Source organism: Ziziphus jujuba, chromosome 5, assembly GCF_031755915.1.
Source record: "Ziziphus jujuba cultivar Dongzao chromosome 5, ASM3175591v1".
Classification (NCBI taxonomy): Eukaryota; Viridiplantae; Streptophyta; class Magnoliopsida; order Rosales; family Rhamnaceae; genus Ziziphus; species Ziziphus jujuba.
Genome location: NC_083383.1, coordinates 4,663,030 through 4,674,413, shown reverse-complemented (window position 1 = coordinate 4,674,413; position 11,384 = coordinate 4,663,030). Strand labels below are relative to the sequence as shown.

General features: G+C 36.0%; 1 pseudogene; it reads right to left on the bottom strand.

Annotated features, from left to right (window-relative positions):
* Positions 1-349: 349 nt before the first annotated feature.
* Positions 350-1,556, bottom strand: LOC125420085 (photosystem II D2 protein-like; annotated as a pseudogene).
* Between the last annotated feature and the right edge of the window lie 9,828 nt (positions 1,557-11,384).

Genomic DNA, 11,384 nt, shown 5'->3' with positions numbered 1-11,384 from the left:
AATGCATGATAAATGCCACCAAAACCGAATACTGCAGAGGAAATTAAGTGAATTACTCTAGACACAAAGTATGGAAAGGTGTCTGGAACTTCCCCCCCCGGAACCTACCCCCGAACCTAGAGTAGCTAGGTGGGGAAGTAAAATCAATCCTTGTTCATACATCGACTTTTCTGGTACGAAATGAGCCACTTCAAATAGGTTCATTACTTCAGCCCAGAATATAATTAATCCAGCATGAACTACATGAGCCCCCATTAGTTTACCAGATAAGTTGATAAGTCGGGAATTTCTGGCTCACCAAGTGAAACCGGTGGTTTCTTGGTCACAACCAACTAAAGCTAAAGTTCCATTAAAGAGCGTATCCACGGGGTAGAACCTCAGTAGGGAATATAAGGTTTTCATGAGGCTGATTTTGAGCCACCATCCAAGCACGAATACCTTCATTTAAGAGAATATTTTTGGTGTAGAAAGTCTCAAATTCCGGATCTTCCGCTGCACGAATTTCTTGAGAAACGAAGTCATAGGCACGAAGATTCAGGGCTAGATTGACTACTTCAAGAGCACTCATCCATAAACCGATTACTGGTACAAATAACATTAAGAAATGTAACCAACGTTTATTGTAAAAAGCAACCCCAAAGATTTGGGACCGAAAGCGGTTAGTGGTGACCATTAAATAAGTTTCTTCACCTTGAGTTGGGTTAAAAGCCCGGAATGTATTTGCACCATCACCATCTTCAAATAAAGTATTTTCCATGGTAGCACCATGAATAGTGCATAGCAGAGCAGCGTCCAATGCCCCAGCAACTCCCATCATATGAAATGGGTTCAATGTCCAGTTATGAAACCTTTGGAAAAAGAGGATGAATCGAAATATAGTTGCTACACCAAAACTTGGCACAAAGAACCAACCAGACTGACCTAGTGGATAAATCAAGAATATAGAAACAAAAACCGCAATTGGATCGGAGAATGCGATTGCATTATAAGGTCATAATTGAACAGATCGAGCAAGTTCAAATTGACATAGCATGAAAACTATTAGTCCGAAAGCACCATGAAGAGCAACAAAAGTCCACAAACCGCTTAATTGACACAACAAGTAAAATCTCCTTGTGCTTTAGGGCCCCATAGTAACAACAAAGAGTGTGCTAAACTATTAGCAAGAGTAGAAACTATGGCGGTTAAGAAGTTGCAGCCTTCCAAATAGGAACTTGCCAATCCATGGGTATACCATGAAGCTACAAAGGTTGTACCTGTAAACCAACCCCCTAAGGCAAAATAGGCACATGGAAAGACCAATAGACCGGACCAACCTACAAAAAGGAAATGGTCCCTCCGTAACCAGTCATCCATAATATCAAATAAATCATTTTCATCTTTGGTAAATTTACCAAGGGTTATAATCATAATGATCCTCCTATTCAACTGCTTCAACCATTTTCGAGCACCTCGTACCATTTTCCGAACGTTGGGGCTTCTATCATTTATGTATGATTTGATTTCTCGTCCACTGCCCCTTTTTTCGAATAGGTTTCGAATATAGAAAAATTTATTGGTCTTTAACTTGACCTAGTAAAGTAAAATCCCTAAACTCAAATCGGTTCCTTTCCTATTCTTAATAAACACCTGAACCATGAATTGTCTTATGACTCATTAATCAGATAGATGCATTTTTATTTGATTTGAAAAGAACTGTTCAAGAAACAAGCAATCCCTTTTCTCGCTATCTATAGATCTCCATATATATTCCTCCCGTTCCATCAACTAATATTATTCTTGAATCCCGTTGGGAAAATTAATAAAAATAAGAATTTATATGTGTCTTAAACTACTACAGTATTATATATTTTATTACTTTCTATTTTACTCTTTCATTTCCTTTTAACAAACTTCCTATTCTATTTATTTTATTCTATTAGTTATATTTAATTAAATTAATAGGGTATTGAATTTAATAATAGGAGATTGTAAATAAAAGTCTCTTTCTTGCATCCATTTTCTATCCGATTATCAGAACAAAAATATTGTATGTATCCATATGGATGGAAATATTTGTTACATGAAACCACGATCTGATAGATATCTATCTAAGTATCTAAAATAGATACTTATAAATTATGAAATATATATATATATATATATAAAATAAAATAGAAAGTGATATTGTCTTGTGTGCTGGAATCAAAGAAAGGTATTTTAAACGCCTATTATATATGTTATGCTTGGAATAAATATTTCGCTGTAGAGTAAAGGAATGGCATTCCTATACAACATCTAGAAACAAGAAGATTTAATCAGAAATATCGATAGATTCCCATGTAGTCCAAAGAAATATGAAAATGAAAAAAAAAAAATCCATTGTTCCAATTTCATCTCTAATCGAATTTTAATATCAAAATAGTGGATATAGTTATGATTCAATGGGTTAGGTCCACTTACTTTTTCTTTCGTTGATTTCTAATTGATTTGATTGGAATCATAGAATAAAGTAATAGGAATATTTGGAGATTCAAGTAGTCAACTTAGCATTATTCATTATAAACTTATTATTATAATATTGACAACAATATAATAAACATAATAACAAATGTTCAACTTTGCAACTATAATTACTAGAAATTAGTACACTTCATTAGTATTTAATAGAATTTAAATATAAAAATTAATTATATTACAATTACATTTTATGCTTTGTTATGTTTTTATTACAAATGGCAACAATATCTATATAAATATGAATACTGCCGTTGGAGTTTTATGAAAAAACCAAAGCCCCTTATCGGATTTGAACCGATGACTTATGCCTTACCATGGCGTTATTCTACCACTGAGTTAAAAGGGCCTGTTTACTTCAACTCCCAAATAAGCCGCTAGTTATTATGAGTTTAGTGTATATACTTATTATATGTTATATGTCTATAGACATATCTTATACGTTTATATGTTACAATCTATGTAATAGATATATCTTAGATGCATAGTGGGTCATTTAGGAACGCTCAAATTGATTTACCTAGTGAGTATAGAATACACTAGTAAATGTAGGTAAACAAAGGTTTATTGATATTGGATTTGATAAATATCAATGCAATGAATTGGTTTTAAATCGGACGACCCTAATTTCTTTCCATTATTTTCCATTATAATGAAATTCATTTGATTGATACATGTACCTACCAATTCAACACAGCTCCGAAATATTTTATCAAAGCAATCGTTGATAAAGAGATTTGGCCTGTCCTCTGAACCAAAAAAAATTAGAGAAAAAAATTGAATAACTTATCATTTTTTTATTTGAATTTCTTGTCTTAGTGTGAGGTAGAAATATGCCCGCCTAATCTTAACAATGAGTGAATCAATGAATGAAAGCATAAGAATGGGGTTTAATCCCCCTTTTTGGTAGACCAATTACTCACCAAAAAGTGCTATCCTTTGTATTAAGTCATACCATTCCCTTTCTATTATATTGTATATTGACAATTTCAAAAAAACTATTCATACTTTGAGCATAGTATGATGGTGGTCGGGCAAGTATGCCCCCATCGTCTAGTGGTTCAGGACATCTTTCTTTCAAGGAGGCAGCGGGGATTCGACTTCCCTGGGTGTAGGGTACTATGAAAGGAAGTTGATCATGGACTATCAATAAGCATGAAATTGCTTCTTACTGTCCTGGGTCGATGCCCGAGCGGTTAATGGGGACGGACTATAAATTCATTGGCAATATGTCCATGCTAGTTCAAATCCAGCTTGGCCCAATAATTCACCGATCCGTCATGATATAACCCATTTGTTGTTTTCCTGAAATGCTCGATCCTAATAGGAAAAAAGTAAAATTTTTTTATATATCTCTACCACTATTTAGTTACTCTATTTAATTTATTTTTCTTTCCAACAAATTCTGATTTTTCTAATGATCTAGATTCATTTCAAGATCGGTAAGTGTAAAGGCTAAGAACAAGAGTAAAATAAAGAAAAATGAACTTTTTCATTGAAAGATTGATTATCCAATTGATTTGGCAATAATGAAAAGATTACTAGTAATCCACATCGATTTTGCTAAAGCGCATATCCATATGGAAAGAAATATATCACTTGCTTTTCTATTCCAACATGACAATTCTAATCGAAAATCTAAATCGAAAGGGTTTGAATGAAATCATTAAGAATAAGTATACTGTACACTTTATTTTATTATGTTATTTCCCTGGGATTGTAGTTCAATTGGTCAAAGCACCGCCCTATCAAGGCGGAAGCTGTGGGTTCGAGCCCCGTCAGCCCGACAGATCCAAATCCAATAAAATAATAAAAATACATCAATTCTTCTCTCCATTTTTCAGTGAAAGGGAGTACAAATAGCCAAATTTCATTCCCAATCGGATCCCTCTTTTTTTTTTTTCATTTTGATTGTTTGTTTGGGTTTGGTTAAAATCAATGGTAAGGTAAGTTATTTCATCAGACGATTGTACAAGGATCAGATGATTGTACAAGGAAGGCGATAAGTTATAGAAAAAAAGAATGGAAAAGAATGATAAATCAAAATTTAAATTTGAAATTGAAATTAATTTAAAAGAATTTTTTATTGGATCAGGAATCAACCTTTGAAGTTGATATGGATAAAAGATCTTCATGTTATACTATTCAATTCTTGACGATGAATTGATTTGATAGCCCAGATATTGTTATTCATGATATTGATCTGATTCGATTACATGGAGACGTAATTCATTCCATTGAATTTACAGACGAAAGATTTATCATCTCTATGGGATTAAATCCCGAGTTATTGCCAATTAAAGAAAAATGAAATGATGAAATTATAGAAGTCAATATTCTTGCATTTATTGTTACTGCACTGTTCATTCTAGTTCCTACTGCGTTTTTACTTATAATATACGTAAAAACAGTAAGTCATAGCAATTAATTTGAATTAAACTTGACTTTTTAGTTATTATCAATGATTGAAGAAAAGAAACAAAATGAAAAAAAATTCCAATTTCGCGTATTAAATGAATGAAATGAACAAAATAGAATTCGCAGTATTTTATGAGAGATGATAGTATGGTAGAAAGAAAGATTCATATTTTTCTTTCTACCATACTATCTAGTATTGTCATTGTACTGTATAAAGTTTACTGCTTGAAGATACAGGTTGATTTAATATATATCAATCTACATTATTATCTTCATATATATAGATATCAATTCTGTTGAAATGTGGCGATCTTGCCACAATGTGCAAGGTAGTTTGGTTACACTTGCACTCTTTGTTTTGCAACATCAAAGACCAAACATTGTTTATCTTTATGCATTTTATTTTATCTTGTAATGTTCAAGAACAATATCCTTTTTGTAATGCCCTAAGCTCATTATCTAGTTTAAGGCCTTTTTTGTCTAGTTGCTGGAATTGTATTTCCAGCAACATAAGTCCACTTCCTTGGATGCCGTTTGAATTAGGTTTGGTATTTAGACCTGAATTTTGGATATGATAAACTAGATATTCAGAGGAAGCAGTACCAAAAAAAATGGCCCAATTTGGAGCTGGGAAGGCTGAGTTAAGCCCAAAACAATCTGACCCTTGTGCAGTGTTGTTGCCCAGAAAACTGGGCAAAACTGCCTCGGGTTTGATTACTTTTGAATGGGTAAATGGACTTTGTTTTATCTGGTTTTTGGTTAGAACTTATTTTAATATTAAAAAAGGCTTCCCTCCAATTTTCAAGTCAAATGGAGCTGGTTTTCAAATTCAAATGCCTTAGACAAACTGAACTGCCCATTAAAGAAGGTCTCTTGCATGCCCAGCACATTGATTAGAGTTAGTTGAGGTAGTTTGGCTTGGTTGGTTACTTTTAATGCTTTTGTATTTATTGATCAATATGGCAGCATGCCTTATTGTCTTTTTGATGTATTTAAAAGTATGAAAATTGTAATGAAAAACGTGGAGAAAGAAAATATTCAAAAAACAGATTTTGAAAAACAACATTTTTGGCTCTCTCTCTCTCAACTACTACATTTTTGGTTTCTTCTTCTTCCCAAAAGCTAACAACCTTCTCAAGAACCCTAAACCTCCATTAATACCAGAAACAAAACCTTAACAAACCAAAAAAAAATACAAAATCAAGAACCAAGAACCAACAACAATCATTCTTGACTAACACCTTGAATGATTGTGCTCTAGGGTACAACAACATAAACCTACACCAAATTCCATCATGGTATCAGAGCATAGTGTAATTTCTTAGGACCTTGTGAGCTTTCAACCTAGACCATTTTATTTGTGAGAGGATCCCCCACCTAAAGTGATGCGAATCCACCCGAGACAGCTCGACCAACAACCCGCTGGGGTGCTGACCCATTACAAATGAAGGTGGGGCCGATCACTAGGGCCCAAGCCAAGAAGTTCAAGGACAATCTTGCTGTCTTCATACAAGGAATAAGTCATAGTCAAGAGGGGTTGGCCATATCTAAAGAACAAAGGCCTGTTTTACTCATACAAGCAATAGAAGCCAAAACGGGGTCGGGTGACGTTTTTGGTAACAATAAAGAGGCCGGGTTGTATGAATTGGAACCCCATCTTTATGGGTTTAATTTATATGGAGGATGAGTCATAGAAACCAGCCAAAGCAGCTTCAAAGCCGACCAACAAGGAGGTTTGCGCACAAGGAGAAGGAAAGGCCGGATTTGCTGTATTCTTCGCGGGCTTTACTGTATTTTACTGTATTAGCCTTTTCTCTTACTTCCAAGCAAGGGCAACGTGAGGAACTACACAATAAGCTTATTTGGCATCCTACAAAGCATATTGAAGCTGATTTGGAGCTCACTTGGGTCAAAGAATTGGTCAAAGTCAATGTAGTCAAAAAGCTAGTATTTTAGTTTCCTAATTTTATTCTACTTTTTGTTTTAGGAAACTACCATTATTTTTAGTTTCTATTTATTTATTTTCTGGACAAATAAGATTAGGAAAGTTATTATTTTATTATTTTCTTTGTAAATTAATTAATTCCTAATTCAAAATAAAGGAATTAATTAATCCAAATTAGATTAGGAAAAGGAAAGTTTCGGCCAAGGTAGAATTCTTCATTGAGTGGCCGGTTTTTCCTAGGGTTTTTAGGGTTTATTTTGTTTCTTTCAAAGCCTATTTAAAGGCTTATTTTTCATTAATAAAATAACTTTAAAACTTTGATTTGACTAAAAAAATACTTGTGAGATTAATTATCTCTTTGTTCTTTGAGAACACCTAAAACACCATTAGAGAATTGGTTGTTTTAGCTTGACTTATCAATAGGTTTTCCATCCCCTATTGTGGCGTCTACATTATACCAAGGTTTCTAACCACAGGTTGGTTAGGGGTTGAGGTCCATTCCATTAGAACTTGAACTTAATTAAAGATCCAGGCTAATATAATACGGGTTTAGGAGCAGGTCGTCCTAGGTTCGTATCATAAAGCCTTCCAACCGAAACCAAAACCTCCCAAAAAGACTAGTTGAAACTCACCAAAACACCACCACCCGAGAGCTTGTTCTTGTGTCCATTTTTCAAAACTTTTCAAAAACCATTTTTTCAAATGGCCTCACAATCCTTTGCAACCCCAACACCACCTGAGTTTGAAGGCCAAAACTATTCCATTTGGAGTATAAAAATGAAAGCCTACCTTCAAGCCTTTAGTTTATGGGAAGTCATAGAAGAAGGTCATGTAGTGGAATAGTTGAGAGCTAATGCAACCCAAGTACAAGGAAATGCACATGAGGCCGAAGTTGCCAAGGGGTTCAAGGCCCTCACTGCCTTGCACTCCTCCATGAGTGATTCCATTTTTACAAGGATAATGTCATGCACAAGTGCTAGAGAGGTTTGGATGAAGCTTCAAGAGGAGTTCCATGGAAATACTAGAACTAGGCAAATGCAAGTTTTAAACCTAAGAAGAGAGTTTGAGACCTTGAAGATGAAGGAGAATGAGTTTGTCAAGGATTTCATGGAAAGGATGCTCAAAGTGGTAAATCAAATTCGGGTCCTTGGTGAGCAATTGACCGATCAAAGGGTAGTAGAGAAAGTATTGGTGAGCTTACCCGAAAGGTTTGAAGCTAAGATTTCCTCCCTTGAAGAATCTAGAAATCTTAGTGAAATAACCTGAGCTCATCAATGCTCTTCAAGCAACCGAACAAAGGAGAGCCATTAGAAAGGAGGAGACCATAGAGAGTGCATTCTATGGTGGCCACGGCAACAAAAAGAAGAATAAAGGAAGGAAGAGCAACAACACCAACCAAACCGGTTTTACAACCAACAACAACACAAACAACAACAAAAATGGATGGAATCAACAACAACAACAACAAAGCCATCAAAACCGAGGAGGGCATCCACCTTGCCCTCATTGCAAGAAGCTTGGACATCCACCATCCAAGTTGGAGGCCGGATGCATCTTGTGAAAGATGTGGAGGAAAAGGCCACATTGCCAAAGTATGCAAGCAAAAGAGACAACAAGCCAATGTGGTTAATGAAGAAGCCGAGAACCTATTTGTGGCCACATGCCTTAAAGTCACAAGTAGTGGTCTTGGTTGGCTTGTGGATAGTGATTGCTCACACCACATGAGTTTCCAAAAGGATGGCTTTGTGGAGCTTGACCGAAACTACAAAACCAAAGTGAAGATTAGTGATGGCCGGTTCATGAAAGTAGAAGGCAAAGGAGATGTGTGCTTGAACACCAAGGAAGGTACCAAAATTATAAAAGATGTGCTATATGTTCCTAGTTTGTGTGAAAACTTGCTTAGTGTAGCACAATTGGTAGAAAGAGGCTTTGCTTTAAATTTTTCAAAAGATGGATGTATCATATATGATGCTTGTGGTAATGAGCTGTTTAAGGTACCATTGAAGGACAAAAGCTATAGATTGGACCTAGTTAAGAATGAACAAGCCTTAAAAACCAAAGTGGAGTCCATTTCTCAACTTTGGCATAAAAGGCTTGGGTATTCTAGCTATGGTGCCATGAAAAGTACCAATGCCATTGTGAAGGACATGCCAAAGATTGAGGAGATGAAAAGCCTATGTGATGTATGCCAACTAGGGAAATCCACACGGCTTCCATTCCCTAAAGCCGGTTCATGGAAAGCTAAGGAGAAGCTTGAGCTAGTCCATTCGGATGTGTGTGGACCGATGAGTTTGTCATCAATTGGAGGATGTAGGTACTTCCTAACCTTCATTGATGACTACTCAAGGATGTGTTGGGTATATTTTCTAACAACCAAGTCACAAGTGCTTGAGAAGTTCATGGAATTCAAGAAGATGGTGGAAACCCAAAGCAATGCAAAGATGAAGTGCTTGAGAACCGACAATGGTGGAGAATATACAAGCTTGGCTATGGAGGTTTTTTGCAAAGAAAGTGGAATGGTGCATCAATTCACAACACCATACACACCACAACAAAATGGTGTTTGTGAGAGGAAAAATAGGACCTTGATGGAGATGGCAAGGTGCACGATACATGAGAAGAACATGCCAAAGAAGTTTTGGGCCGAAGCCATATACACGGCTAGCTACATCCAAAACCGAGCATACACCAAAGCCAATGAGTCCAAGACACCCTATGAGATATGGTATGGAGAAAAACCATCTTTGGACAACATGAGAGACAAGCTTGACAAAAGGGCAAATGTGGGCATCTTGGTCGGCTTTAGTGAGGTTACCAAAGGTTTTAGGGTTTTCAACTTGGAAACCAAGAAACTTGTGGTAACAAGGGATGTGAGGATTGATGAAGATGCTGTTTGGGATTGGACAAAGGAGGAGCTTCTTTTCCATGAAGATAATGCTCAGTTGGATGATGGAGAAGAAGAAACCAATGACAATGACAATGAAGAAAATGAAGATGATGAGGAGGATGCACTTGAGACCATTGGAGCCGAATTGGAGATTGGAGATGGTGTTAGAGGAGAAAGGCCATTGCTTGAAATATATGAAAGGTACAATGTTGCCTTGAGTGATCCTACCAATGCTCAAGAAGCTATGCAAAAGAAAGAGTGGATAGAGGCCATGCAAACCGAAATGGATATGATAGAAAAGAATGAAACTTGGTCTTTGGTTTCTAAACCTAAAAACAAGAAACCAATTGGTGTAAAGTGGATCTTTAGGACCAAGTTCAACCCGGATGGAACAATATGCAAGCACAAGGCAAGGCTTGTGGCAAAAGGCTATGCACAACAAGCGGGTGTAGATTATGGAGAGACGTTTGCACCGGTTGCAAGAATGGAGACCATAAGGCTCATCCTATCCATCTAGGCCTCAATTTCATGGAAGGTGTACCACCTTGATGTAAAGTCGGCTTTCTTGAATGGTGTGCTTCAAGAGGAGGTTTATGTCAAGCAACCCGAGGCCTTCATTGTTCAAGGACATGATGATGTGATTCCGCCCGAGCCCTCTCCACCGATAACCCGCTGGGGTGCTGACTCGACACGGATGAAGACTAGGCCAATAACAAGAGCTCAAATTAAGAGATTTAAGGGCAACCTGGGAGTATTTATATAGAGGATAATCAATCTCAATAGAGCTTGTCCATACTTGAGGATACAAAGCCTATTCGAAGCATCCAAGTGGTGGAAGCCGATACGGACCCGGGTGATGGATTTGGTACATTTTTGGAGTCCGGGAAGCATGAAATGGTTCCCATGCTTTATGGGTTCAATACATATGCCTAAGAGGTCATGGAATCAAGTTAAAGCAGCCTCAAATGCAATAAAAAAGGGCTTGTACGGACAGCATCAACAATTTGGCCGAATTTACTGTATTGCTTGCTGGCTTTACTGTATTAGCCTTTTCTTATTTTTCCAAGCATGGGCAACGTGTGGGACTTCATATTCAGCTTATTTGGCATCCTACAAAGCATCTAGAAGCTGATTTGGAGCTCAAAGAGGTCAAAGATTGGTCAAAGTCAAATTAGTCAAAAAAAGCTAGTATTATAGTTTCCTAATTTTATTCTACTTTTTGTTTTAGGAAACTACCATTACTTTTTAGTTTTTATTTATTTATTTTCTGGACAAATAAGTTTAGGAAAGTTATTATTTTATTATTTTCATTGTAAATTAATTAATTCCTAATTCAGAATAAAGGAATTAATTAATCAAATTTAGTTTAGGAAACTTAGTTTAGGACATATTAGAATTCGGTCAAGTTTCCTAATTCCTATAGGAGTCCGGTTTTGAATTATTTTTTTAGGGTTTATTTTGTTTCTTTCAAGCCTATTTAAAGGCTTATTTTTAAATAATAATGCAACTTCTATTTGATTAAGAAAATACTTGTGAGATTAATTATCTCTTTGTTCTTTGAGAACACCTAAAACACCATTAGAGAATTGGTTGTTTTAGCTTGACTTATCAATAGGTTTTCCATCCCCTATTGTGGCG